The sequence below is a fragment of the Chinchilla lanigera genome, unplaced genomic scaffold (genome assembly GCF_000276665.1).
Source record: "Chinchilla lanigera isolate Chin_1 unplaced genomic scaffold, ChiLan1.0 scaffold00106, whole genome shotgun sequence".
Classification (NCBI taxonomy): domain Eukaryota; kingdom Metazoa; phylum Chordata; class Mammalia; order Rodentia; family Chinchillidae; genus Chinchilla; species Chinchilla lanigera.
The window spans coordinates 5704454-5718779 of record NW_004955507.1 but is presented as its reverse complement, the minus strand read 5'-3'; positions in this window follow the sequence as shown (position 1 = coordinate 5718779).

Genomic DNA, 14326 nt, shown 5'->3' with positions numbered 1-14326 from the left:
GAGAGAGAGAGAGAGAGAAAGAGAGTCTCCACCAAAAAAGTCCATCAGGAAAATAAAAACTTGTATAAATATCTTAATACTAAATTTATTGAGACATCATGAGATTAACACGTGTTACCTTTGGCCTCTACAATTACAAGAGGTACTCAGAGGGGTGGCCATTACCTTCCAGACATTTATTATTGTGGCAAACTGCTGAAGGGTGTACATACTTTTGGGTAGAATAATAGAATTCACATACATTTGAATAATAACTGGGTATTTCATGTTAAGAAAATAATATTACTATCTTCGGTGTGATAATATGGTAGTTATGTTTTTAAAGAGTACTTATCTTTTAGAAATATGTAATGAAGTATGGACAGACAAAAAACAGTAACATATCTGCAATTTATTTCATAATAATACAGTGCAGGGTGGTGGTGGTGGTGAAATGCGCTGGGTCATATGGGGCCGGGGATATAGCTCATGGCGTAGTGACTGCCTGGCAAGCACAAAGCTGTGAGCTTGATTCCCAGTACCATAAAAAAAAATTGGTCGTATGTTGATAATTGTTGAGAGAGAGAGAACAACTACCAAGAATCACACTTACTTGAGAAGAAACTTCAATGGAAACTGGTGCCAACTCAGGAAAACCTAAACTGTAATTTATAAACTGTTAGAGGCGAGGTTCCTCCACACGTTTGTGTGTTTTACCTCCAAGAGTTGGAAGAGATTCTCGCAGTGTTTACCGAAGAAAGATCTTACCTGGTTTGAGGGCTACCAGAAGGCAAGGGAAGGAAAGAACTTGAGATAGACCAATACAGTTTGTTGTTTTCTTTTTCTTTTTTTCTTTTAAAGAGTAAAAGAAGGATAACATAGTAATAAGGGGGGCTTACCAAATTACAGACAAAGTGGTAGGAAATTATCAATGGTTATTGTTTTACATATTGTTATCTACAAGGTAGTTTCTCAGGAAAACAAATAGACAAACAATAGTGAGTTACAGACAAAAGAGGTAGGAGATTATTAACAGTTGTACTATACTTTGGTATCTTCAAAGTGGTTTCTAAAGAAAATAAATAGAGCTATACACAAGTGACCAGTTGAATAATCACTAACTCAATGGTTGTTGTAGGAAACACATAATAATAAACATAGATCCATTTATGAAATAGCATAGGAACAATACAAACATTACAGAGTTATGGACATATTAGTAGGAAAATATCAATGGCAAGTTTGTTATTTTAAACTAAGTCTACCTTCAGGAGAAACTGTTTAACCAGGCTAATCTGACAAGCACTTATGTAACTGAAATGAAAGAAGTAAAATACTTCCAGCTCTCTCTAGTCATCCTCTCCCGTGGAGTGAGACAGGGGGAGGGACACAAAAGCATAGTCTTATTGAATGACTAAGACCTCATCACAGGACTAGAGAACTCTTCCCTTCTCCTCCCCCTCACCACATCACCAAAAGCCTGATTTTAGCAGTTTTTCTTATCCAGTGTAGCACAACTAGCTGTAGTGGGTTGCCTTCCCAGCTCAGATCCGTGAAACAGGCCTGCATGAGATATTGCTATGGGCTCTGCGCCTCCAGTTGGACTCGTGGGAGGCCCTGTTATGAGCTCTAGGTCTTCAGTTGGACTCATGCAGGACATTTCTGTGGGATCCAGGCCTTCGGGTATATTCCTTGGTCTTAGTGAGTGGACAGATTTCCTGCACTCTTTTTTTATATCATTCTTTGGGTGACTATTATAAATAATCTTATAAACTATGTGTTCTGTATTATATTGTTCCCTTTGCAATATTAACCCCAAACCGTGACACTAGCTATCAAAAAAAAAAAAATTATGAGGCATACTAAATGATAAAGCACACTTTGAAGAGCCAGAGCAAGTATCAGAACCAGATGCAGATATAACACGGGTATTGCAATTATCAGACTAGGAATTTTTTGAATTGGTACTTGTTTGCAGTATATAGTGATTGCATTCATTGTGGGGAGCTGGTACATGTACAGAACACATCTTAAGTCTTTTTACATCCCTTTTCCTTCTCTTCTCTCTCCTCTTCCTTTTTCTTTTGCTCTCCTCCCCTTTTGTAGAGGTTCTGTATCAGTGCTTCTTATTATCTTTGATTTTGCTCTTTAATTTATTAATACTTTGAGTTTCTCATATAAGAGGAAACCATGTGATATTTAAGCTCGTGTTTGACCAGGAATTTAAAACTACAGTTAACATGCTAAGGGCTGTAAAAGATAAAGGAGACAGCATGAGAATAGATGGGCAAAGAAGCAGAAATGAAAGTGCTAAGCACCAAAAAGAAACCCTAAAGGCAAAAGATTGTAACAGGAATAAAGAATGTCTTTAATGGATATTTTAGTAGACACCAGGCTGCTGGGGAAAGAATTTCTGAATATGAACATATCTCAACAAAAACTGTCAAAAGTGAAAAACAAAAATAAATGAGGTTTTTAAAAAAAGGACAGAATAGTTAAGGAAAATGGGATGACTACAAAAGGTATAAATACATATAGTAGGAATATCAGAATTAGAATAAAGAAAAAAAGGAGAGAAGAAATATTTGAAGAAATAATACTGAAAATGTCCTAATATTAATGTCAGTCATAAAACCACAAATCCATGAAGCTCAGAGAACGCTAAACAAGATAAGTGCTAAAAACCAAAAACAAACTAAATTCCCCTAAACAACAACTAGGGATTTTATGCATGAATTTCAGAAAATGAAAGATGGAGAAAAGATCCTGAAAGAGGTGAAAAGATGGGTAGGAACTTTGCCTGTAGAAAAGAAGAGTGAATTGTCTCAGTTTTTCTTAGAAACCATTAAAAGAAGGAGGTAAAATGATTAAAGTATTCAAAGAAAAAACACCAACCTAGAATTTTACACCATACAAAATTATCCTTAGAAAGTAAAAGAAAAGTAGAGCTTTATTTTTTACATATCTATTGTCTTTATTTTTTTGTTTTTTAATTATTAAGTTTTTTGGTACAATTGAGATATATATAACAATCACATTTATCATAGGGAATATATACCTGAACATGATATATCTTGGTTCCTCTTTTATTCCCCATTCCCCATCCCTTCCATTCAACCCCTTTTCCCTTTTTTAAAAAACTTTGTTTATATTTGTCTTTCCTTCTCATTTTTTTCTTTACCCTTCTTTCCTTTTCCCCTTCCTCATCCTTGATCCACTACCTACTGAACAATTTTTTCCTATTTCACAATATCTATTATACAGTTTGGTTCTTATTTACATGTTTAATTTCTCACACTAGAGAAAAAAATGTGATATTTGAACATGTGTATCCGATTTTTTTCACACAAGAGTATGGTCTCAAGGTCCATCCATTTAGCTAAAAATGTCTCAAGTTTATCCTTCTTTATGGCTGACTAGTACTCCATTGTATAAAAAAAACCGCATCTTAGCCAGGTGTGGTAACACACACTTGTAATCCTAGCACTTGGGAGCTGGGGCAGAAGGATTGTTGTGAATTCAAGGCAAGGCAGGCTACAAAATGAGCTCAAGGCCAGCCTGAAATGCCTAGTGAGACCCTGTCTCAAAAAGACAAAAAAAGCAAAAACAAAACAACAAAAAACACATCTTATTTATCCCTTCATTGATTTATGGGCATTGGGTTGTTTCCAAGATTCAGCTATTACAGAGCTGGGGATTTAGCTCAGCAGCACAGTGCCTGCCTGGCAAGTGCAAGGTCGTGAACTCAATTCCCAGTACCAGAAACAAAACAAAACAAAAAAAGATCCAGCTATTACAAGCTGTGCTGCTATAAACATGGGTGCACATATATCCACCCATATGAGTGCGGCATGATGCTTTTAATTATTTCCGGAAAATACCATGAAGGGAAATAGCTGAGTCAAATGGAACCTCTAGTCCTAGTTTTTTGAGTAACCTCTACACTGATTTCCACAGTGGTACACCAGTCTACACTCCCGCTAACAGTGAAGAAGTGTTCCTTTTTCCCCACAGCCCTGCCACTATTGTTATTGGCTGATTTCTTGAGAATAACCATTCTTTCTGGAGTGTGAGGGGATCTCAGCACTTATTTCTATTGGCTTTTCGATACAGGGTCTTACTATGTAGTTCAGGCTGGCCTCGACCTCACTATGTAGCCCAGGCTGGCCCAAAACTCATAGCAATCCTCCTGCTTCAGTCTCCCAAGTGCTGGGATTACAGTCATGCAATACCATGCTGTACCTCAGCATTGTTTTAATTTGCATCTCTCAAATGACCAGTGATGCTGAACATTTTTTTATATATTTATTTACCATTTGTACTTCTTCATCTGAGAAGGGTTTATTCATTTTGGATGCCCATTTTTGGACCAAGTCTTTAAATTTGGGAGGGGTCTGATTTTTTTCAATTCTTTATATGTTCTAGATGTCTGGGTAACAAAGGCAAGGCAGAGGACATCACCATCCTTGGCTTGAAATTATACTATAGAGCTACTGTGATAATAACAGCATAGTACTGGCAAAAAAATAAAAACAAAACCATGAGGATGAATGAAACAGATTAGAAGATGCAAAAACAACTCCAAACAAGCTCAACCACCTTATTTTTTTTTTTTTTTTTTTTTTTTTTTTTTTTTTTTTGAGACAGGGTCTGGCTGCGTAACTCAGGCTGGCCCTATCTTCCCTACGTATACCAGGCTCCAGGCTGGCTTTGAACTTGTAGAGATCCTCCTGCTTCAGCCTCCTGAGTACTAGGATTATAGACATATGCCACCATCCTGGGCTAAAGCCACTTTACCTCTGACAAAGGGGCCAAACACCTTCACTAGAAGAAAGATAGCCTTTTTAACAAACGGTGCTTAAAAAACTGACTTTTCACATTTCAAAGACTAACTAGACCCAGGTCTATCATCATGCATTGAACTAAAATTAAAATGGATCAAAGATAGAAATATTATACCAGAAACACTAAATCTGCTGGAGGATACAATAGTTAAAACTCTTGAAGATATAGGTGTAGGCAAAGACTTCATGAACAACACCCCAAACACACAGGAAATATTACAAAGAATCAACAACTGGGATCTCATTTTATTAAAAAGCTTTTACACAGCCAAAAAAGAATCATCAACAGAGTATAAAGGCAACCCTTAGAGTGGAAAAAAAATTAGAGATTTTCTCAGATAAAATTTTAAGAAATTCACTGCCAGTAGACCCACATTGTGAAAAGTGTTTTTAAAAAGAGGCTTTGAGATTTCCAGAAAGATGATAGGGTGGTGAACAGCACGGAAACAGTCTCTCTGAGATTTGGTGTCAGGAACATACTGATGTGAGGAAAAGAAGGAGGGAAGTGGGTCCCCAGAACCTAGATCTGAAGTGAAGCCCAAGGGAGGCTGAAGAGAGACTTCATTGAGGAAGGAGGTGGCAGATGGCACTTTCTTCCTGAGCCTTGACACACTGTGGGGAGGGCAGCCCAAATTGCGGATGCTGTGTGACTACTGGCAGACCCAGAGGCCTCCCCGGAGAAATGCACTAGTGCAACAGAGCAGCGGATAAAGCAGACTGCAGTGGCTGGTGAGTTATTTGGGTCCAGATGTTCCCCAGGAGGGGCAGTTGAGCAGGAGCCACCTTGGAGAGTGGCCAACTGAGCTCCAAATGCAGAGCCACAGCTGGCTCCATCTAGCAGCTCCCAGTGTCAGGGCAAGGTAGAACCTGAGCTGGCTACTATGGCAAATGTGACTCCATTTTGTTTCTGAACTCCATTTTAAAAGTCACTTAAATTGCAGATGAACTTACTCCTCACCCCACCCCATTTAGTTAACCATAAAACCTGCAAAAGAAGAAGTTAAGTTAAGGAAAAAATAGCTGGACAAACTGTGGGGTTAGCTGGAATTTGACCACATCCTGCTTGACTAACAAACCCCATGGAAAATGTTAACCTTGTGACATTCTGGTAAAATTCCAAAGTGAAATAGTATGGTTACTTTGGTTACCTGCAAATGTATGAAAACTCATTACAAAGTTCCCTAAGGGTCGCTACTTCCTGACTCCTTGGAGTGTTGTCCACCAGCACCAGCTACATAAAGCTTGCTTGTATCCATTCTTGGCCTCCATGAGTATTTCTTACTGTCAGTCATAACAAACCGAGTTCAAGTCAGCAGGAGTTCAAGGAGCCAAGTTCAAGACAGCAGGAGATACACAGAGTGTTGCAGACTAAACAAATTTGGTTCCAGTCTCATAGTCAGAAATCAGCCTTGAGCTAGGCATAGTGGCACATGCCTGTAATCCCAGCACTCAGGAGGCTGAGACAGGAGGATTGGGAGGCTGAGGCAGGAGGATCGTTGTGAGTTCAATGCCAGCCTGGGCTACAAAGTGAGCTCAAGGCCAGACTGATCTGCATAGTGAGCCCCTGTCTCAAAAATGCAAAAAAAAAAAAAAAGAAACCAGCCTGAACTGCAGTGGAACTAAAGGTGTAGGCTTGCTTGGATTACCCAATACCCTACCATAAAGCTATGGTTGGCTTGCTGAGATTGATCAAAAAGGATCTGGATTCTGTTTACCCAACTTGTCTACCAGTGACAGCACACACCTTGAAGTGGACATTTTTTCTTATTTTCTTTTCTTGTTTTTGTTTTCTTGTTTGTTCTTATTTTTATGAGTATGAATATTGTTTCTAGTTTTTTATTGTTGTTGTTCTCTTCTGTTCTTCTTTATACTTCTTCTCCCTCTTTTTCACTCTTTTCTTCACCACTTTCTCAAAGTTTGCATAATCTCACTTTGTCCTCCAGCCTTGCTTCTAATCTCTTCCTCTTTTTCCATTTCTCTATTTTCCCCCAACTCCTTTTAAATTCTCTGTTGTGAAAGCAAAATTAACATACTAAGGGCATGTTTACTGTACACAGTTTTCTAGTTTGTTTTAGATTTTGTTACATAGCCACAAATATGGTTCATACAGTTAAATGTAGCAAATCAGTACTTGCCGTACTTTGTCATTTTCTCAGTTGTATTTGATACTGTTGTACTACTTTTGCCAAGGTGACATAATTGTTCCTATTGGTATATCAAGACTCAGATTGCCTAATGGTCATAAGCAGTACTATATAGTCTAGTGCCAAAGAACCAGCAACTTCTCATCCACAATAAACTGAAGGGATGGGATACTGCAACAGACTCAAAACCCAAAAGCCAGCTATACCTGGAAGGCATCTCTGAGAAGGAGTCATTTCCTAAGGGTTCTAAATACTACCAATAAAACATTTTGCCAAAAAAAATTTATAAACATCAATACAGAAATTAAACTTAAAAAGCACAAAATGAGAAGATAGTTAAGCAAGATGCAACCCCAGACTTCTAGCAGGTAGCTATAATGAAAAGAAAAAATGCTTGAAAACAATAAAAGACCACAAAAAATCAATCCAAAAGCTGCTAGATGATACAAAGAATAACATGAGATTTATCAGAGTCAATTTATCAGAGTCAATGAAAAAGCAAGAGAGCACAAATGACATAAAAAACCTGTTCACAGAAGTAATGGCAGACAATTTCTCAAGCAAGGAGAAATAACTTCACATACAGATAAGTGAGGCATATACAACTCCAATTTGCCATCATAAAAAATAAAAAACATCTACACCAAGGTATATGATAATCTAGATTTCAGAAATTCCACACAAGAAGAGAATACTAAAAGCTGTTAGATGAGGTCAGGTATGTTCAGGGTGGTATGACCATAGACAACTAAAAGATATTAGAAAAAAGAAAAAAATAACCTACAAAGGAAAGCCCATCGAGATCATGCAGACTTCTCAACAAAACTCTCAAGCCAAGGAGAGTTTCAAATGAAGTATTCCAAGCCTTAAAAGACAACCTCTAGTCCAGATTGATGTACCTTACAAAAGTATCTTTCAAAATTGATGGAGAGTTGGATGTGGTGGTGCATGCCTGAAATCCCAGCACTCAGGAGGCTGAGGTAGGAGGACCACCATGAGTTCAAGGCCAACCTGACCTTGAGTGAACTCAAGGTCAGCCTACACTACACAGAGAGACCCAGACTCAAAAATAATTGATAGAACAATAAGATAATTCTATGACAAAGAACACTGGAAGATATTCAAGACCATTAAATCAACACTCCAAAATGATCTGAAGGACATTCTAGAAAGAGATAATAAGGAATACAACTCCATTAACCCCAATAGAATTAATCCATCAGGAAAGGCAAGCAATTAATCATGGGGGAGGAGGGAACCAACAACAGGAAAATAACACAACAAAGATAAGTCAATACATATCAGTCAAAATCATCAACGTAAATGGTCTCAATTCATCAATTAAAAGAAACAGACTGGCAAAGTGGATCAAGAATCAAGACACAACAATATACCACATACAAGAAGCACATTTAATCCAAAAAGAAATTCGTAGCTCCAAAGTCAAAGAATGGAAAACAATACTAGACTTTCCTTTAGATTCAGACCTCTGTGACAGGAACCTGGAAAAAGCAGTTAGCTATTCTATTTGCAGACAAAGTGAATTTCAAACCAAGACTAATTAAGAGAGACAAAGAAAATCGCTACATCCTTATAAAGGGAACATTCCAAGAGGAAGGGATAACAATCACAAATATATATGCACCAAATACCAGCACACCCAACTGTAGGAAACAAATATTAATGGACATGAAAAACCAAATAAGCACTAATACAGAATATGTGCTCTTCTCATCAGTCCATGGAACTTTCTCCAAAAGAGATTACACACTAACTCATAGAACATGCTTAAGTAAATGCAAAGGAATTGAAATTGTTCTATGCATATTATCAGATCATAGTGCAATGAAACTGGAAATCAATGCCAGAAGAAACAAGAACTACATAAACACATGGAAAGTAAAGAACACTCTCCTGAACAACCAATGGGTCATGGATGAAATGAAAGAAGAAATTAGACAGTTTCTACAACTAAACAATAAAATTAGAAAAAATTAAACAACACACTAGGACTTATGGAACACAACAAAAGCAGTCTTATGAGGGAAATTTATATCAGTGAATTTACATATCAGAAAAACAGAGCAAATGCAAATAAATAACATACTGTTGAAACTCAAGTTTCTGAAAATCATAAGTCAAGGCCAAAGCTTGAGGAAGTAAATTATAAAGATCAGAGCAGGAAATAATGCAATTGAGACTATGAAAATAATATGAAGAATCAATGAGTCAAAGAGTTGGCTCTTTCAAAGATTAAATAAAATTGACAACAAAAAGACTGACAGAAATTAAGGAAACCATGCCTTTCACAATAGCATCCAAGAAATTCAAATATTTAGGAATCACTGTAACAAAAGAAGCAAAAGATCTATTCAATGAAAACTACAGTACTCTGAAAAAAGAGATCAAAGAGGATCTCAGTAAATGGGAAAATCTTCCTTGCTCATGGATAGGAAGAACCAACATTGGGGAAATGGCCATACTACCCATACTACCAAAATTGTTGTACAGATTCAATGCAATTCCATTAAAATACCATTAGTATACCTCACAGATCTAGAGAAAACATTCCTTAAATTCATCTGGAACCAGAAAAGACCAAGAATAGCAAAAACAATCCTGGGCAACAAGGACAAGCCAGGTGGAATTATAATCCCTGACCTGAAATTATACTACAAAGCTACTGTAATAAAATCAACATGGTACTGGCTAAAAAACAGACCAGAAGATCAATGAAGCAGACTGGAGGACACAGACACAATCACAAACACACTCAGCCACCTAATCCTTGATAAAGGAGCCAGACAAACTCACTGGACGTATGACAGCCTCTTTAATATATAGTGCTGGAAAAATTGGCCTGCCAGCTGACAAAGACTGAAAATAGACCTAAGTCTATCACCGTGCACCAAACTCAAGTCAAAATGGATCACAGATCTCAACATTAAAGCAGAAACACTAAATCTATTGGAAGAGAAAGTAGGTAAAAAACCTTGAAGACCTAGGGGTAGGCAGAGAGTTCATGAACAAAAACCAAACCACACAGGAAATACTTCAAAGAATCAACAAATGGGATCTCATCTTACTGAAAAGCTTCTGCACATCTAAAGAAATCACCAGCAGAGTAAAAAGAAAACCCACAAATTGGGAAAAAATTTTAACTGACTGTCCTTTGGACAAAAGTCTTCTACCCAGAATGTATAAAGAATTAAAAAACATGAGCCCCCCCCCAAATTCAAAGACCCAATCCAAAAATGGACAGCTGAGATGAACACACACTTCTCAGATAAATACAAATGGCAAATAAATACATGAGAAAATGTTCAACATCATTAGTCACTTGAGAAATGCAAATTAAAACAACATTGAGACTTCATCTCATCCCAGTAAGAATGGCTAGCATTAAGAAATCAACCAATAACAAATGCTGGCAAGGCTGTGGAGAAATAGGAATTCTTCTCCACTGCTGGTGGGAATGCAGACTGGTGAAGCCACTGTGGAAATCAGTTTGGAGATTCCTCACAAAACTAGGTCTAGAGGTCCCATTCAACCCAGCTATTCCCCTTCTGGGTATTTTCCCAGAAGATCTGAAAACATCATATCACAGCGATATATGTGCACCCATGTTCATAGCAGTGCAATTTGTAATTGCTAAATTGTGGAAGCATCCCAAATGTCCATCCGCTGGGGACTGGTTAAAAAAATTGTGGTACTTTTATATAATGGAATATTACTCAGCTATAAAAAAGATAAATTCAAGGCTTTTTATAGGTAAATGGTCACAACTAGAGACCATACTCATAAGTGAAATAAATCAGACCTGCATGTGTAAGCATCGTATTGTCTCACTAGTGTAAGACCTGCAAGAATGAATAAAAACTAGGAGGTATGATAGACATTGTGAAATGAAAGGAAAATGCTCAAAAGTGAAGGGCAATTGAGGTGTGGGAAACGAGAAGGGAAAGAAGGGAAATTATGTAAGTATGTATATATAGGATAGCTAACATAGTTGTACTACTGTCTTCTATTGCTCTACAGAAAGGAGCAGTTAATGATTACTTGTTTGATCAATCTTATTTGTCTCTATTTGCTTTCCTAAGAAACCACTTTGAAGATATCAATAAGTAATACAGGGGCTGGGAATTTAGCTCAGCGGCAAAAGCGCCTGCCTGGCAAGCGCAAGGTCGTGAGTTTGGTTCCTGGTACCGGAGAAAAACCAAAAAAAAAAAAAAAAACAAAAAACATATAAATAAGTAATACAACAACCATGGTTAATTTCCTACAACTTTGTCTGTAACTCTGTTTTGTTTGTATTGCTCTTATGCTATTTTGTAAGTGGACGTCTGTTTGTTAATATGTTTTCCTTCTTTTATTTTTTAAAATAAAAAAAGTTGAAAAGAAAAAAGAATAAAATTGACAAACCCTTAGCCAAACTTATCAAAAAAAAAAAAAAGAAAGAAAGAAAGAACAGCCTCAAATATTTTGGGGACCACAGACTCACAAAGGCTAATTTTATATACTTCCTAAGGAACAAACGGAGGCTTGGGATTTGGGGTATTACTGGGTACTTTCAGTGGAATTTTTTTTTTTTTTTTTGGTACTGGAAGTTGAACACAGGACATTATACTTTTCAGGCAGGTACTGTGCCACTGAGCTATATCCCAGCCCTTAGGGGAATTTCTATTCTCCTGGATATCTGCTTGAACCTGCCTTATGGATTCCATTTCTTTCCCATGCTGAGCATTCATGGCTTCCATAATTTTCCTAAGATCTTCTATTTTTCTGTTGTATCTGCTCTACAGTCATTAAGCATGGTTTTCATTGTGGACACCATCTCTGCAGGTATCTGAGAAATTAGTTCTGCTTTGATTTTTGTAGAGGCTCATTCAATTGTTTTGTTGTTACCACTTCAGAGAGGCCAGGTGGGTGGCTTTTGGATTGTCTCTCCTCGTTGCCCCCTGGTTTTGCCTTTGCTGAACTGGATATGTGGGGTTGCATCTTGTTTAAGTATCTTCTCATTTTCTTTTTTTTTTTTTAAGTTTAATTCCTGGGGTGATGCTTGTAAATTGCCTATGGTGGGATGCTTTATTACTTGTATTTAGAACCCTTAGGAATGACTGCTTCTCTGAGGTATCTTCCAGATGTTGGTGGTTTTGGAGTTTTGAGTCTTTTACAATATTCTACTTCTTCAATTTATTGGCTATGAGAAGTTTCTGCCTGTTTGGTGTAGTCCCTGGTTCTTTGGCATTATACCACAGTATTTTCTGTTACTCTTAGTCAATCTCAGTCAGCTGTTTCGAATAATTATGTCACTTTTGCCTATAGTGGTATCATCAGCAATGACAATAGCATCAAACACAGCCTGCAAAATGACAAGCTGAGGTAACCATTAATTTGTCACCTTTAATTGTATGAACTAGATTTGTGGTAATATAACAAAATATAAAACAAACCAGAAAATTATATGCAATACACAAGTCCTTAATATGTCATTTTTTTCCCTCAGAGGTTAAAATTTAGAATGGGTTAGGGAGCCAGGGATATAGCTCAGTGCCATAAGTGCCTGCCTGGCAAGTGCAAGGTCCTGAGTTCAATTCCTGACAGAGAAAAAAAATAGAATGGGTTAGGGAGAAAATAGTGAAGTGGAAGAAGAGGAAGAGATTCAAAGAAAGGCTGGAGGACAACAGGGGATCATGCTAACTTTGGGAAACTGGTGCAGAAGACTAGCAGGAAAGAGAGAAGGAAGAGATAAAAATATGAACAGAAAAGAATCAAAACTACAAAGAGGCTAGAAACCACATTCACAATCATATAAAAACAAGGTCAAACGATAAAGAGGAAAAAAACAAGAAACAAAAACCAAAAGTGAAACCCATCACCACCACAACAAAAACAAATGAGAGAAAGAGAGAGAGAGAGAATGAGAGAGAGAGAGAGAGACAGAGAGAGAGACAGAGAGAGAGAGAGAGAGAGAGAGAGAGAGAGAGAGAGAGAGACCACTTCAAGGTATGTCTCTGCTGTCACTGATAGATAATATGTGAAGACAGAGTCCCAATCTATGTTGATTTATCACAACAAGCCAGCAGTTGCTTTTTGGTGGGGTGGTAGATAAGCTCAGGGAACCTCTACCTTCTCACTGATACCAGAAATATTAGCCTGCAGCAGTCAGCACTCCTTTCTTAGGCCTGAGCCTAGCTGGGAGCCATAGATGGATCTAGCTTCCACTCTGAGTTCTGAGCTCAGTCAGCTCCTTTCCAAGATGGTTCCCAGCCAATCACTGTCTATGTGGGATCACTGAGCCCTCAGCACTCACCCCCAGCTAGTGCAGTCCTTCACATCTGCTGCTCCCCTCTACTGCTGCTCTCCATGGAGGCCTCTGGGGTCACTGCCAGCTGTAACCATGTGTCCACAGGTTTGAATGGCTCCTCTTGCACAGTGAGTCCTCTCTCAGGGAAAAGGCACCACTGGCTACCTCCTTCTTCTTCATTGAAGTGTCTCTCTTTATTCTCTCATGGTCTTCAATTCATATTCCAGATCTTTCCTGGGTCCAGGGCACCCACTTCCCCTCTTCTTGTCTTCCTCATGTTGCTATATTGCAGTGTCTGGATGGCAACTCTCAGAGAGGCTCTTTCTCTGCTGCTTACCACTCCACCATCTTGGTCTATGTAACAGATCGAATGAAGGTGAGGATATAATATCAGATCAAGAAGACAGGATTGCAGCTAGTGACCACAAAAAGAGAGATATCTTAAAAATAACAAGGGACCATGAAAAATCAATCCAACAGCTAGAAGATAAAGCAAAGAAGAACAACATAAGATTGATTGGAGTCAATGACAAACCTGAAGATAGTGTAAATGCCATAAAAAAATCTCTCCACAAAAGGAATGGTATAAAACTTCCCAAAGATGGATAAAGAATTTGACAATACAAATGGAGCATATAGAACTCCAAAGAGCCATAGCCAAAAGAAATCTACACCAAGGCATATAATAATCAAAATTCCAGAAATTCAGCACAAGAACAAAATATTAAAAATGGTTAAAGAAAGACAAATCACCTATGAAGGAAAGCCCATCAGAATCACAGCAGACTTCTCAACACAAACCCTCAAATCAAGGAGACTTTGGAGTGGGCCCTAAAAAAAACAATCTCCACTGCCTGCTGGCTCCCGGAGGCTGGGCCCCCAGCGCACGGTGAGCCTCAGGTGGGGAGCGTCGGTTTTCGGATCGGAGACTCACTCCCGGCCTCCTGGTTCCCCGGAAGGAGGGCTTCCGGCGCACAGGGAGCTGTGGGTGGGGAGTGCCAGCCTTCTGGGTGGCTAGGTTCCTGCCTGCTGGCTCCCGGAGGGTGGGCCCC